The sequence below is a fragment of the Elephantulus edwardii genome, unplaced genomic scaffold (genome assembly GCF_000299155.1).
Source record: "Elephantulus edwardii isolate Elephantulus edwardi_28Jun2011 unplaced genomic scaffold, EleEdw1.0 scaffold00257, whole genome shotgun sequence".
In the NCBI taxonomy this organism is placed as follows: domain Eukaryota; kingdom Metazoa; phylum Chordata; class Mammalia; order Macroscelidea; family Macroscelididae; genus Elephantulus; species Elephantulus edwardii.
Window position 1 is genome coordinate 3,272,026 of NW_006400007.1, and position 17,295 is coordinate 3,289,320.

A 17,295-nucleotide genomic window follows, 5' to 3' on the forward strand; every position below is an offset into this window, starting at 1 on the left:
TATGAACCTGGAGAGAGGATGAAAGACACCCAAGCGTCAAGGACTCTCCTTCATAGGGTCGCTATGAGTCGCCTGCGACTCTACGGCACTTAACAACAGCAACAACAACAACAACAGCTGTTGTTTACTCAAATTGAGTCAACCCCTGACTCAGGATGACTGAAATATTGAAATGCATAAAATTGCATGAAATACTGCCTGGTCCTGTGTCATTCTCAACTGGCTGTGGATTAGATTTATGTGATCCATAGTTTTCTTTGTCTCATTTTAAAAAATGGGTCCCCAAGCCCTTCTTCCTCATCCATCTTAGACTAGAAGCTCCAATGAAATCTGTTCTGTATCAGTTGTTGTTACGTGTCATCAAGTGGACAACTCAAAGTGAACTTTTGAACAATATTCTCACCATCTCTCATATGCTCAGGCCCAGTTAGAGTCAGTCACTATGCCAATCCATGTTGTTGAGGATCTTGCTCTTTCTCTGACCCTCCACTTTTCTCACTATGATGTTTTTTTCCAAGGACTAGCCCCTCTTGACCACATGCTTAAAGTATGGAGCACTCTAGTTGTACTTTTTGTTCTTTTGGCAATCCGAGAGATATTCGGTACTCTTCACTAATACCACAATTCAAGAACACTGATCTCTTTCCTCTTACCCTTATTTATTGTCCAACTTTCAGGTACATAGGAAGTAACTGAAAATATCATGGCTTGGATCGGGCATATCTTAGTTTTTAAGTTGACATTCTTGCTTTTTAGCACTTTAAATACATCTTTGTTTCACAGCAGTTATTCCCAGTAAGTCTTTTGACTTCTTAACTGCCTTTACCATGAGAAGAGTAGAGTTGATTGTGGATCCAACTAAAAGGAGAACATTGTCAACTTTGATCTTTTATCCACCTGTCTTTATGTTGCCTATTAGTCCAGGAGTGAAGATTTTTTCTTTTTTTTTTAAATTTATTTTATTCCATTATTTTTTGTGTGTACCGTCAAATCAGATCTGACTGGTACAGAAGGAGATTGCTCCTCCTTCTCCAGCAAAGCATCTGGTGGATTCGAACCATAGATTTTTGTTTTCTTAATGTTTAGATGTAATCCATATTGAGGGCTGTCATCTTTGATATTCTGCAGTAGGTGCATCAAGTGTTCATTTTTTGCAAGCAAGGTTGTGTCATTGATTGCACATATGGGAAATTGACTAGGAATCAAATCCAGGACTCCTACATGAAAGGTAAGAATGTTTCTAGCTAATCACCACTGTATAAATATGCATACAGGTTTATATGTTTATTAATCATATATGCAATTTACTTTTAAAGGTTTCAGAAAAATTATTTGTATCTATTTATAGATAATGAACTCTCATGACACTGCAGATTATGTAATGGACTGCTAACCGAAAGACTGGCTATTTTAATCCATTTCACTCCTTGGGAGAAAGATGACTGTATACTCCAGTAAAAACTTGCAGCCTCGGAAATTCAATGGAGGATTGCTATGAATTAGAATAAAACTGATGCCAATGGTTTTGGTTTGGCTATATAAATTGTTTTCCGGTCTACAAAGATGGCGCCGAAAGCAAAGAAGGAAGCCCGTGCCCCTCCCAAAACTGAAGCCAAAGCAAAGGCATTAAAGGCCAAGAAGGCAGTCCTGAAGGACATCCACAGCCACAAAAAGAATATGCGCATGTCACCCACCTTCCAGCGGCCTAAGACGCTGAGACTCCGAAGGCAGCCCAAATACCCCCGGAAGAGCGCCCCCAGGAGAAACAAGCTTGACCACTATGGCATCATCAAATTTTCCCTGACCACTGAGTCAGCCATGAAAAAGACAGAAGATAACAACACATTTGTGTTCATTGTGGATGTCAATGCCAACAAGCACCACATTAAACAAGCTGTAAAGAAGCTCTATGACATTGATGTGGCTAAGGTCAACACTTTTGAGTAGGCCTGATAGAGAGAAGAAAGCCTATGTTCAACTTGCTCCTGACTATGACGCTTGGATGTTGCCAATAAAATTGGGATCATCTAAACTGAGTCCAACTGGCTAATTCTAAATACAATTTTTTCTCACCAAAAATAAAATAAAATAAATTGTTTTCCTGAAAACTTTCAAAAGTAAATTGCATACGCTGAGATCATTTTTCTAGTATATATTTAGTAAGCACAGGTGCTCCAGTCAAGAGGTACACTATTTGAGAAACTACCCCTGACTAGCCTCATTCCAATCTAGACCATGTAAACCATATAAATGGTAAGTCCCTAGCCTCCAAAGTTGAGTTTGATGCTATAATGGGATGAGGCTTTCAGAATTTTGAAAGAGAGATGTAAATGTATCTTGCATGTGCAAGGACTAAAAATTATTTGACCAGAAGTCAGACTGAGGTCACAGAAATATTTCCAGAGATTATTTTCCCTCCCCTTGAGCTTGGGCAGAACTTTGTAACTACTTTAATGGCCAAAATGCAGAAGTGACATTGTTAGATCTGAGGCTACTTCATAAGAAGACGTTCAACTCACACTTATCTCTCTCTCTCAGAACACTCACCTTTGGAGCCTAGCCATCATGTTGTGAGGAAGGTACAGCTATTGCAGTTATCAGTTCCATCTAAGGTTGTAGCCAACAGCCAGCATCAACAGCCTGACATTCGAGTGAGCCTTCAGAAGATTTCAGTCCTCAGTTTTCAAGTTATCTCAGCAGACTCTAAAAGGAGCAGAGATTAACTATCTCTATTGAGTATTGCCTAATTTGCACTTTTAGTAGTAAGATAAATGCTGTCTTTGTTTTCTGGGTTGTGGGTGTTTTTTTTTTCTGTCATTGTTTTAAGCCGCTTAGTTTCAGGCAGGAAAGCAGTAAGAAACTAACCTTTCTTTAACAATATTTTAAAGAAGAGAAGTGTCCTTTTTAGTCTAGAAGGATAATTGAAAGTGACCCATTTATCAGGCAGGGGCACTTTCTCCTCTTGTTATGTGTCATCGAGTTGCCTGTGACTCATATTGACGTTAGCTCTGAACCCTGCCCTATACTGAGCCACTTTCATCATCTCCAACAGATCTAATCCCATTTCTCCAGTCACTAAGTCAATCTATCTTATCCTGGGTTTTCCTCTCCTGTGCTGTCCCCCAACCTTTCCAAGAATGATGTTTTCATTTAAATACGAAAGGAAACTTTCTTTTCATCTTCTACTGAATTACTTCTGGGTTTGCTATAAAATCACACTTTCCTATTTCCCCATTTCATTTTTCTCTTTATGTGAAGTGCTGAATCAAGGTATTTTGCCCTGAGATAGTTCAGACTACAAATGCCAGCATCCAGCTAATGCAGTTAGTTATTACAAAGCCTAGGAACACACGCTTAGTAAACTGGGCAACTCAAGTGTTCCCTCTAAATAACCTTTCGCTCTTCAAAGAGCTTCCAGGTGCTATGAGCGTAACCCCTGACTGACCTTCTAGAGGGCAGCCATGTAGAAAGAGGAAAACCCACAGCACACGTCCTGTGATGACTAAACAGCTACCTGGGAAGATGCCATTTTTGAGGCCAGCTCTGTGTGCATACTGTTTTACGTAATCTTTCTTTTCTTAGAGAATCTCATCTTTCCTCCTAAAAGTGACTTGGATGGCAAGGGCCATGACTGTGGTCCAAGCAGCCACCTCTGCAGATGCCACCCCAATGACTCGGGAATTTCCTCAACATAGTGAAAAGGGTATATGCAAAACCAAGAGCCAACATCATTCTCAGGTTGGTGGGGTTGTAAAATGGTGCAGCCATTCTGGAAGGCAGTTTGGCTTTTCCTCAAAAAGCTGAACATATGGTGCAACCACTGTGGGAGGCAGTATAGCGCTTTCTCAAAAAGTTGCAAATAGAGATACCATTTGACCCAGCAATTCCACTACTGGGAATATACCCTAAAGAGACCATAACTGCCACCCAAGCATACATATTCACACTCATGTTTATCACGGTTTTGTTCACAATAGCAAGGAGTTGGAAACAACCTAAGTGCCATCAACAAATGATTGGATAGAGAAGCTGTGGTATATTCACACAATGGAATATTACGCTGCATTGAAAAACATGCAATATTATTCAAAATGGGTGACCCTAGAGGACATTATGCTGAGTGAACTATCTCAGTCACAAAAGGACAAATAGTGCATAGTGTTACTGTTATAAAATGGGACTGACATCAGGGTTGAGGGGAGACTGAGAAAGATGGGATAAATAATGTATACTGCATTGAAACAGATGAGGGAGAAAACTATTTAAAAGGGATATGTGATTAGGTATTACTATCATGACAAGAGTCCAGAATGAAGGCTACATAGTGGAGTGGCCCTTGGGGGAGGGATTGTAAAACAATGAAAGAATTTTACTTTTCAAAGAGAAGAGTGTACTGGGGGAGAGGGTGGGCAGGGAGAAAAGTGCAACATTGAATGAGTGGAAATCCAAAGTATCTGTAAATTTTCATTAAAATGAATAATAATTAAAAGAAGCTGAACACAGAAATTCTGTATGACTCAGCTATTCCACTACTTGGAATATACCCTGAGAATATGAGAACTGAGGCGCAAACTGAGATTTGTACACAAATGTTCATAGCAGCATTATCTACTATTGAAAGAACATGTAAACAGCCCAAATATCCAACCACAACAAATGAATTGAGAAATTACAGTACATTCACACAATGGAATACTATGCAGCACGCAGGAGCAATATCTTTGTAAATTATTACCTAACTTGGGAGGTATTTTGCCCTGAGATAGTTCAGACTACAAATACCAGCATCCAGCTAATGCAGTTAGTTATCACAAAGCCTAGGAACACACCCTTAGTAACCTGGGCAACTCAGGTGTTCCCTCTGAATAACCAACCTTTCGCTCTTCAAAGAGCTTCCAGGTGCCATGAGCATAACACCTGACTGACCTTCTAGCTCCCTACGGCTAGACCACCAGAACTCCAATGTGTGTGTATATAATAAAACTTCAGGAAGAAAAAACAAAACAAAACAAAACAAACCCAAAAAACTTCAAGGAGCCTTGTGGTAAGGAGTTGCTCTGCCAAACCAAAGACAGGTAATTCGAATCCATTAACTAATCTGTGGGAGAAAAATGAGCACTCTTCTCGCCTAGGGTTTATAGCCTCTGAAAACTCACTGTAGGGTCAGTTATGAGTTAGCAAACAACAAAAACGATACAATTTCTGTTTTTCCCCATTTCAATCTATCTACGAGATCAATTTTTGTAGTAGCAGGTAGCAGAACCATGGTTTCCAAAAACAATTTCTCATGCAACCAAAATATCTGGAATCACATTCAGTAGCACAGACACATTAAAAGATATGGGAAGTGAGGTGTGAATCTAAACTTCAGCATTCAGGAGAATGAACCCTTACGAGGAACAGAGTATTAAGGAGGAATATCTAGACATGTCAGGATGGAAGGTTCTGATGTTACTGTTCATATGATTCAGGTGGAGCTAATATATGTATGCAGTGATCTATTAACTAGTAAGTAACTCTGCCCACCTTTTTGTTTTATACCCACAGGAACCAGGTGATTTGGGATAATTTAGCATTCTTTCAGAGTCATTGTCCATAAGGCATACTTCTGAGCTACTAATTAAGGGACACTGAATGGGGAATATTTGAACATTTTAATGAATTTTCTCAGGATGATCTTTGTACCTATTGCTGCTCATTTAGATTTTTCCATTAATTGCCTGAGATGTATTTTTAAATTTTTTTCAATCTTTATTATTATTATTCCAAGTTACCTTTCACCAATACTACTGTTGTTTTTTTAAAAAAATATTTATTCATAGTTAGCTTCATTTGTATTATATTTTGTTCGTGTATATCGTGCCCTTCCGTAAGCTTGCTAATGACTTCCTTCCTAAAAGTGTGTAAGCCAGCTACTTCACGCCTCATGATCGAATATCTCCCTTTTTGATAGCCAATTCCTGATTTGCCCGTCTGTATCAAACCAGTGTGCTGAGGGAACAAGCATGTCCTTTTTACTAAAGCACCCTCTGCTCAACTTGGCAAATTTGAACATCTGCGTTCACAGCAAACTCTAGAACAGGCCATTAGGTTGCAGCAACTGATGCCAGCTCAGCATATGGACAGTCCTCTTCATCTGGTTGGGCTCTGGTCAACTCATCACCAGCTTTCTGAATCCAGGCTCAAAAGGGCATCTGCTGGAAACTCAAGAATCCACACTTCTCCCTGTGATCTAGATCTGCCAGTCTCCTTGCTCTGCCCTAGCCCCCACTTCAAGTCCAGTCAACAAGTCAGGGGTCCTCAAAAAACCCTGCTCCTTAAGCCAACAAGGCTTCCGTGCTCATCCACATATAGGCTGAAGGAACCCGTCCAATTTAGGTCTGTTTCTCCACTGCTGAATTCCTTTAACTTTCACTCCTGTGGATCCAGGTGATTGCAATGAGTGTGTATTTCAACTTTAAGACTTGGAAGTGAACTCTAATGGGCACCACGTTTACACTGCCTCACAAGCAAAACAGCTGTCCCAGTTCCTTTCTTTTCTTTTTTCCTCTTTAAATTTATTATTAATTTCAGTAAAAATTTACAGAGACTTTGGATTTCCATTCGTTCATTGTTGCACTTTTCTCCCCTCCCAACTCTCTCCCCTTCTTTTCTTTTCTATTCTCTCCTTGCCCTTCTTTCAAATGTGTATCTCTTCAATCAGCATGCCAACTGAGATGTATTTTTTCTTTTTTTATTATTATTGTTATTTTTATGAAAGTTTACAGAAAACTTGGATTTCCATTCATTTGTTGTTGCACAATTTCCTCCCTCCCTCTGCCCCCAAGTCCACTTTGCCATGCACTTCTTATTCTGGACTGTTGTCATGTAAATAATATCTAATTGTATATGTCTTTTAGACAGTTCTTACTCTCACCTCTTTCAATGCAGTGTTTATTATTTACCCCCTTTTTTCTTAGTTTCCCCCAATCCCTATATGAGATGTATTATTAATGAACAGAAAAGTTTGGGTGGCAGTAATCTCTTCTCAAAAACATTAAGGCCAAAGTGCAATTAATAGGTAGAGACTAAGTTTCAACATTTAATTGTATATTAACGTAATTCTTTTTTTGTGTGTGTAGGAGAAAATCTCTAAAGAAGTGCCAATTGTACCCAGAACCCACTCATGAGTATTGTACATTGGTATAGGTCGAAGAGAAGCAATTAAAAAAAAATACCAAGACTTGGGTCAGGTGCTGCTAACTTTTTAAACTGACTTTAAAGAGATTCTTGACATCCGATGTGCCCAGTGCAACAATTCTTTTTATTTCTTGGCAGCTACTATCATGGAGTCACTATGAGTGGTACTTGACTCCATGGCACCTAACAACAACAACTACCATGAAGCTTTGCTGGCTCCTTAAGAGATATATGGAGAGAAGTGCAGCAATGAATGAATGGAAATCTAAAATCTCTGTAAATGTTCATTAAAATTATTAAAATAAAAAAAATTACCAAAAAACCCGAGATATATAGCCAGGCTTCTCCTGTACGATTTACTCTATCTATGTATCTATGTATCTATGTATCTATGTATCTATCTATCTTCACACTCTCTTGAAGACCCACTGGAGGGTCAGCGAGGAGTGGCTTTTGACTTGAAGGCAATGAGTTGCTGATGATGTACCACTATTCACTGCTACTGCTTAATTAAAAAAAAGTCTTTGATTCAAGATACACGGTCCAAGTCTTATGAATGCATAGAATTTTTGTAATAGAGAACATAAATAAAGGATGTTAAGGGCCCTCTTCTACAGTGGACTGATTTCATTCAACTTCTGATGTCTAGTGGGGATGTTGAAGAAAACTCCTGACGAAGTTGCTGGGGCATTTTGAAATGTCACAGAGTTGTTGTTGTTTTCTTTTTAAGGAGACATTTGCACGTGTCCAGCCCAAATGTAGGAAATTGGCCATGCAGTTTTTGTTAGTCATATGCACTGTGTTCCAAATTTTAAAGGAGAACTTACCCTGTCTCAGTTCTACTCTTCAGAGTATATTTTCAGCTCAGCCCATTTTTTTTTTTTAAAACCTTGTATTTAAATAGAGTAGATGGAGAAGAGATTGAGGTTGTTAGCAATTAAAGCTTGCTCTGATCCACAATCAACACTCTTAACACCAGCAGTCAGGAAATCAAAAGACAAATTGCTTTGGGAAAAATCTACTGTCATGAACCTCTCCAAAGTGCTAAAGAGCAACGATGTCAGTCTAGATACAAAGGCGTGACTAATCCAGGGCCATGGTCTTCTCAATTACTTGTTATGCTTCAGAGAGTTGGACAACGACTAAGGATGACAGAATAAGAATAGATGCCTTTGGTGCTTGGAGAGCCTGACGCTGTCGGACGGCTGCCACCATGAAGTTCAACCCTTTCGTTACCTCGGACCGCAGCAAGAACCGAAAACGCCACTTCAATGCCCCTTCGCATGTGCGCAGGAAGATCATGTCCCCCCCTCTGTCCAAAGAGCTGCGGCAGAAGTACAACGTGCGCTCCATGCCCATCCGCAAGGATGACGAGGTGCAGGTGGTGCGAGGACATTACAAAGGTCAGCAGATTGGCAAGGTAGTCCAGGTGTACAGAAAGAAGTATGTCATCTACATCGAAAGAGTGCAGCGTGAGAAGGCTAATGGTACCACAGTGCATGTGGGCATTCACCCAAGCAAGGTGGTTATTACCAGGCTGAAATTGGATAAAGATCGGAAAAAAATTCTTGAACGTAAAGCTAAGTCTCGGCAAGTTGGAAAAGAGAAAGGCAAATACAAGGAAGAACTAATTGAGAAAATGCAGGAGTGAATGCAACCTGAGGAGCAACCGCAGTTTAACTAGATTTCCATCTGAGTATGCGTTCTTGTGATGTTCCAAAATGACCCTCTCATTCAGAAGTGATTATAAATCTGCCTTTGCAATTTTGATTCCTATTTTTAAGAATAAAAATTGGAAATGTTTTCCCAGTTAAAAAAAAAAAAAGAATAGATGCCTTTTGAGTTGTGATGCTTGAGAAGAGTCTTGAACATACCATGGACTTCCAAGAAAACAAATAGGTCTGTCTTGGAGAGGGTGAGACCAAGTCTCTCCTTGGAGGCTAGTATTTTGAAGCTCCACCTCACTTACTTTGGGCATGTGGTCAGGAGAGATCAATCCTTGGAGAAGGACATCATGCTTGGAAGGGTGGATGGACAGCTCAGGAGAGGGAAACCCCTGATGAGATGGATTGATACAGCGACTGGGGCAGTGGAGGTTGGTGTGTCTGAATTAGTGAGACAGGGAAGGGTTCGGAGCTGCTGGACATAGTGTCGTTATACATCACAGGTAACTCAATGGCACATAAAAACAATAACATAATATGCAGGTTTTGGAAGCAGCAGTAGCATCCACTTCCTAAACATGTGTCTGGAAACTCAATGAACTTTGATAATGTTGATAGTTGTAGATGGGCTTCAGGCCTTTCATTCATAGGGTCGTTATGAGTCGTTCTCGACTTGAAGGCCAATCAACATCAACATTTAAACATCTAACTATTACTCTGGACATTAATTTTGGAGCTATTCTTGATTTTTTTTTTTTTTACTACATCCAACTCAATCCAATCTATCAACAAATCCTATTATTATCAGTACTTGTTTAAAAATATTGTGGGGACAAACAAAACTGAAAAAAATATTGTGGGGACAACAATGAATGAATGGAAATCCAAAATCTCTGTAAATGTTCATTAAAATTAATTAAAAAAATATTGTGTGGAATCCAGCCTCTCGTGCTTTACCCCAAACTACTTGAATTACTGTGACATTCTTCTAACTGGCTTTTCATCTCTTCACCCCTCACCCTAGTCTATTTCATCACAGCAGTTCTTTAACATGACAGAACTCTTTTAAAAAACCTGCAGTAACAGCCATTGTCGACAAAGTAAGCAAGCACAAAAGTCCCTTAAAGGATTTCCCCCTCCCACTTCCTTCATTTTGCTGTAGTAATGTTTGCCTTCTTCCTGGTCCTCATACTAACCTGCCATGGTCCTAAGATACTCTTCCTTTCGTAACTACTTTAGACAATACTTCCTTCCGTAACCCAAAATTTGATCCATCCACTTCTTTGGTTTTTGGGTTAAATACAACTTTCTAGATATTCTCTGACTACTATTTTCTAACTTTTAACTTTCTGATTGCATCCCCTGCAATTTTTTTTCCCCTGCAATTTTTATAAATGAAACTTATTAACAATTTAATTATTATTATTTATTATTTTACGTTTTTCTTTTCTCAGATGCTTTGCAGAATGTAAATTCTACGAGAGAAACAATTTTTACTTTGTTCAATTGCTTCTCTTCAGTGCCTGGAAGAACGTCTGGGACACCAGAGTGAATGAATGGTTGAATTCTTACCTATCTTTGACTCACACACTTCAGACTTGCTTCTCTCTCTCCATCTCTTTGGTTTAGACTAATATGGCTCCCTCCTCTTGGTTCCCCTAACATCTTTTTTTTTTATTGTATTATTTTTATGTGCACCGTCAAATCAGATCTGACTGGTACAGGAGGAGATTGCCCCCTCCTTCTCCAGCAGAGCATCTGGTGGATTTGAACCGCATACCTCTGGGATTGCAGTGGGTTCCCCTAACATCTTATATGTTGATCATTTCACTTCCCAGAGGATTTTTTTCAGATTAATTCTTTTAATCACTTGTGTTTAGCCCAGTCTCTTGCATGAAGAGCACTTAATAAATTTTAAAATGAACTATTTGTAACATTTCTACTAAAAGCTGGTGCAGTGAGAGGATGCTAAACAGCCATGAGGGAATTTTCAACTTCCTCTTTTTTATATGAATTTCCTTCCTCTTTCAAAGAAACCCAGATTTGATTCTCTTCTCCCCTCCCCCCACTACTAGTGATTGAACACAGTTGCCAAAAGTTTTAAACCAAATACTGTTGCATAGCTTTCAAATCCTTTTTGATGAAGATAGAGGGATTTTTAAAAAGATGTTCATTTTTGGACCAGTACCAACAAGCAAACAGGTTTACCTAAACCTAAATTCACAACTCACATGCTAATTCACTACCTACCTTCTTAAAATCTCTAATAATTTGTCCTATTCTCTCTTTGTGAATCCCCAAGAGTTTTTAAATTAAGCTACAATTACTGGTAATTGACTAACTGTATATAGCCAGGCACATTCAAGTGTAGTATACTATCTTTTAAGTGTCACAAAAAAGAATTTACCTCCAATTACACTCACTGTAAGTCAAGTAAGTTCATAAACAAAGTTAGACTTTTTGTTTTATACTGGTTTATTTACAAAATTCAAATACATTGTTTTTCATACTGGATCTTTCCCATTTCCTTCACCACCACCACACCCATCAAATTGTGCAAACTCTGTTTACCATCCCTATCCTCACCCCTCTGCTTCTACCCTCCTCCTCCTTGGATCCTCATACACATTCTACAATAATGGTCCTATACAGTGTTTGTCCTTACAGGACTGAATCAGTTCACTCAGCATAATGCTCTCCAGACCCTCCCAAGTCAGGTATTCATTTACAAAATCATTACTCCTGGGTGCTGCATAGTATTCCATCATGTGAATGTACCATAATTTCTCAATCCATTCAATTGTGATTGGACATTTGGGTTGTTTCCATGTTCTTGTGGCTGTGAATAATGCTGCTATGAACATTGGTGTCCAAGTCTCCATTTGTGCCACAGTTTTCATTCTTTCAGGGTATACTCTAAGTAGTGGAATAACTGGGACATATGGGATTTCTATGTTCAGCTTTTTGAGGAAGCGCCAAACTGCTTTCCTGAGTGGTTGTACCATTTTACAACCCCAACAAAAGCATATAAGAGTTCCTATCTCATCACATCCTTTCCAAGATTTATTACTTGCTGTCCTGTTAAACTTTGCCACTGCTACTGGAGTGAGATGGTATCTCATTGTGGTTTTAATTTGTATGTCTCTTATTGCCAGTGATTTTGTGCATTTCTTCATGTGTCTATTTGCCATTTTAATATCTTCCTCTTGAAAATTCTTTCCATGTCTTCTGCCTATTTTGTTTGGGTTGTAAGTCTTTGTCTTGTGGAGGTCCAGGAGTATACTATAAACTTTTGTGATCAGACCCTTGTCTGAGATGCTGTTGTTGTTGACTGCCACTGAGTCAAGCACAACTTAAAGTGAATCTATGAACAAAAGACCTGAACTATCATCGTTGCTCTGAATTCATAGAGTTCCCATAGACCTGTGGTTTAGGAAGTGGATGCCACTCCTGCTTCCAAACTTACAAGTGGAAGCTCCACCAAAAAATGTCCACATTGGGAAACCATTATGGCATTTGACACTGCAATGGTACAAGGTTCAGCATCACAGCAAACCCAGATTACCTCAGTACAGCAAATTGACATAGAATGATGTACAAAGTAATGTTCCTCCAAAATATAACATTAGTCTAACTTAGCAATGGTTAAGTGCCGTCAAGTCAAATACGACTCATAATGATTCTATGAACAAAAGACTTGAACTCTGTTCTATAATTAATGACCAATGCCTGAATCAGGCACACTTAGTCTACAAACTGACACTATTGTTCCTCACTATTCTGGAGAGGTCCCTGACAGTGGACTTGCCCAATGCAATACATCTTCTTATCTCCTGACTCCTGGCACCAAAGTTGTTAGTTGTGGATCCAAGTAAGATAAAACTGCTGACAACTTCAATCTTTTCTCCACCTATCATGATGTTGCTTACTGGTCCAGTGGTGAGGATTTCTGTCTTCTTGGTTTTGAGCTGGAATCTATATTGAAAGCAGTATTCCTTGATCTGCAGCAGCATTTCAAGTCTGCATTATAAGCATTGTAAAGCACTGTTGCCATTGTTTTGTGCCATCAAGTTGTAACTGACCCACAGTTGACCCTTCTGCAGGTTTTCAGGGACAGTAAATCACATGGGAGAAGATAGCTCACTCTTCTCCCACAGAGCAGCTGGTGGATTCAAACCAGGAAATTTGAGTTGGGACTGCAACACAGCTTCTTACCACTAGGACACCATCAGACCAATAAGCAATATCATGATAGACTGAAGTTGTAAACAATTTCATCTTACTTTGATTAACACCTTTGGTGCCAGCAGTCAAGAGATAAGAATTGTCTGAGATGGTATTGCCAAATGTTTGTTCCCAGTCAGTAGGCTTTCTTTTCACCCTGTTGGAAAAAGGTTTTGATGCACACAGGGATTTAATCTTTAGAAGGTCTCATTTATCAATTTTATCCTCTTCAGATGGTGCATTTCTGGCTGTATTGGCAGTCTCTTTATACTGTTGACTAGGCCTTCTAAGCCTGATCCCAGTTTGTCTCTTATGAACGTTATGGTTTTGGGCTTTACTCCCAGGTCTCTGATCCACCTTAGTTGATTTTTGTATATGCTATGAGATGGGATCCGGTATCAGCATTCTGCAGGTAGCAGTCTAGTTTTGCCAGCACCATTTGTTGAAGAACAAAGTTATATTTTCATATTGAAATAATAGATACTGATCAAAAGGGGGCCCAGAGTCAAGAAATGTGTGAGAGTTTAACACCAGAGGCACCTGGTATGTGTAAATACAGCAGTCTGCAAGCAAAATTTTAATTCCATTTTAAAGTCTTAACATGAATCTGGAATCTATTTTAGATTTAAATCTTCCTTCTTCTAGAAAGTCGTTCCTCTAGCCTTGATGCTGACCCCTCAAGAAGGCATTCCTTTTCACTGAGGTCTAGCAGGTCCCAAAGGATCTTTGCATTCTAGTTAATGCAAGATGCAACAGTTTGTGCCCAACGAGTTTTAATGCACATTATCAATAAATAATTTTAATGGACTCCCAGAAATACGTAATTGAAAAAGCAATTTTAGAAATTGTTTTAAAATTTTATTTGATACTGGTTTACACACAAAGTTTATAAAGTTCATGTACATGGTTTTTCACACCAGACCTTTCTGAAAAAGCCATTTTACTGTTTGTCATCTTTGGCACCACAATGTAATAAACTGCATGGCAAGCACTCCCCTTATATGTTTTCTACCAGTTGTTGTCAGGTGCCAGGAGCTCCATTGCACACCAAATTTATGGATAATAGGAAAAAGATTCCTGCCAGATATTGCACCATGATTATAATATTTGTTGTGTTTTAAGACAGTGTGGCAATCATTGTCAATCCATCTCATAGATGGTCGTCTTCTCCTTTACTGACTTCTTTACCTTTCCAATCATGTTGTCTTTTTTCAAGGATTGGACCCTCCTGATAACATGTCCATAGCATATGAGACAAATCTCACCATCCTGACTTCTAAAAGCCAAATTTGTGTGTTTAGATATTCTGCCTTTAATTCATCTGATGGTCTTTCAGCTAAGTATGACTTTTGTAGCTTTTAATTCTTGTTTCAGTTATTAAAGAATAGGGATTTCTTAAGTCTGTCAGAATGGTCATTTTCCCTGACTATAGATGTTTCCTTGGTTGAGACCATTTCTATCCCTCACTAATTCTCTTCTGCTTTTATTTAAGTAGATTCTGAGATGCTTAGAATTGCTCCTGTTGTGTTGATAGTATTCCACTGTGTGTATGTACTATAATTTCTCAATCCATTCAATTGTGATTGGACATTTAGGCTGATTTTAAGTTCTTGTAATGGTGAATAATACTGATATGAACATTTGTGTACAATTCTAGAGCATCACAATTTAGAAACAATTCAGAAAAAGGTGAGAAATATAGTGGAAGTATTTTACTAAAAGCCAGGTGGAAAAAAACCCCCAACTTTCAACCTGAACTAAAAAGAAAACCAATCTGAGCCACCAAAATAATTTACATATCAAATAAAAAAGAAAGAACAGAATTTAATTACCAGGAAAGGTCTGATTGAGTATACAAACACACACACACACACACACAGTTGTTGTGCACTACTGAGATGGAACCAACCCATAGTAAACCCTTCAATAGGTTGTCAGAGGCAGTTAATCACACAAGAAGAGATTGCCAATCTTTCATCCGTGGAGCAGCTGGTGGATTAGAAACTTGTGCCTTTCAGATTGCAGTGTAGATTCTTACCACTAGGCCATTGTTGTTGATCGCCTTCAAGTCGAGCACGACTCATAGCAACCCTACGAACAAAAGGCCTGAAGCCTCTTTACAATTATCGTCTTATATATTTGTGTACCGTAGAGTCAGAACCGACCCTTAGTTGACTCTCCAGTGAATCTCCAGAGGCAGTTAATCACATGGGAGAAGATTGCCCATCCTTCTCCTGTGGAGCAGCAGGTAGCCTTGAACCTCATGCTTTTGGGATTGCAGTGCAGCTTCTTGCCAGTAGGCCACCAATGCTTATATACATGTATGTATATTTATTTATTTAAATAAATAAATATTTATTTAAATTAGATGAAGAAATCAAAGAGATAATATAGCTTGTTAGGGGTGAGTGGGAGTTTCCCAAATATTCAAGAAAGGATATTAAAATAACAAACTAGAGGGAGGGAGCTCTGGTGGCCTAGTGGTAAGAAGCTGCACTGCAATCCCAGAGGCATATGGTTCGAATTCACCAGATGCTCTGCCTGGAAAGGAGAGACAATCTCCTCCTGTACCAGTCAGATCTGATTTGATGGTACACAGACACACAAAAACAATAATAAAAAAATAACTAGTCAGATGACTTAACAAGAACCTAGAGACTGATGCAAGATATATCCTATCTACTTAGATTCTGTATTCTATTGATTTTAATTGCTGATTAGCATTCAAGTAAGGTACTTATTCTCAAATTTGTAGTTTGTATGAACAGGCTGGAAGACTGACCAGTACAAATTAGTGGCTGTGTTAGAAGAAAGGACCTCAAAAGAGATTCAAAAGAAATGAAAATGATAAAATGAAAATACTCGGTCTTTGGAAGCTAGCAAGAAAAAGTTGCCATTGTCAATTAGACTCACTCCCTGTTGTTGTTAGGTGCAATCAAGTCGATTATGATCCATAGGGAACCTATGAACAAAAGATCTGAAACCAGTCCTATCCTGTGCCATCCTCACAAGACACACAGAGCCCACTGCAGCAGTCACCTTGTCAATCCACCTGGTTGAGGGCCTTCCTCTCCTTCACTGACCCTTCACCCTTCCCAACTTCATGTCCTTCTCTGAGGAATAGCACCTCCTAGCAATATGTCCAAAGTATGTTAGGTGAAGCCTTATCATTCTTGCCTCCAAAGAGCACTCTTGCTGCACCCACTCCAAGACATGTCTATTCACTTTCTTGGCCATCCATGGAATGCTCAGTGCTCTTCTCTAACATCACAGCTCAATGGCATCAATTCTGTCATCCTTATTCATTGCCCAGGTCTCAGATGCATAGCTAGTAACTGGAAAGACCATAGCTTGAATCAGATGTATCTTAGTTCTCAAACTGACATCACTACTTCTCAATAATTTGGAAAGGTCCCTAACTGGATATTTTCCCTTTGCAATGCATTTCCTTATTTCCTGATTGCTCATACTAAGGGTGTTAATTGTGGATCCAAGCAAGATGAAGCTGTTGACAGTCTCAATCTCCTCTCCATCCATCATGACACAGCCTATTGGTCCAATGGTAAAAATCTTTGTCTTCTTGATATTGAGGTGCAATCTATACTGAAGGCTGCATTCCTTGATCTTTTGCAACAAGTGCTTCAAATCCTCTTCACTTTTAGCAAGCCAGGTTGTGTCATCTGCTTAACACAGAACCGATACATCTCATCGAAGGTCTTCGTCTCCTGTGCCGCCCATCTACTCTGCCAAACATGATGTCCCTCTCCAAGGACCAGCCCCTCCTTGCAACATGCCCAAATTATGTCAGACGAAGCTTCAGAATCCTTGACTCCAAGAAGCATTCTGGCTTCACCTTCTCCAGGACAAACCTGTTTGTTCTCCTAGCAGTCCATGGTATATTCAACTCTCTTCTCCAGCACCAAAGCTCAAAGGCATCAATTCTCTTTCTATCTACCCTATTCACTGTCCAACTCTCTGATGCATAGCACATAATTGCGAAGGCTATAGCCCGGATCAGGCGCACCTTAATCTCTAGCCTGACGTCGTTGCTCTTCAGTACTCTTGAGAGGTCCCTCACAGTCGACTTTCCCAATACAATTTGTCTCTTGATTTCCTGGCTACTGTTACCAAGAGTGTTGATTGTGGAGTCAAGCAAACTAAAACTGTTAACTATCTCAATCTCTTCACCATCCATCCTGATGCTGCCAATTGGCCCAGTGGTGAGAAT

At 39.3% G+C, this 17,295-nt stretch overlaps 1 pseudogene; it reads left to right on the forward strand.

Moving 5' to 3' along the window:
* Window positions 1-8,392: 8,392 nt before the first annotated feature.
* LOC102876427 lies at window positions 8,393-8,830 on the forward strand (annotated as a pseudogene).
* The last annotated feature ends 8,465 nt before the right edge of the window (window positions 8,831-17,295 follow it).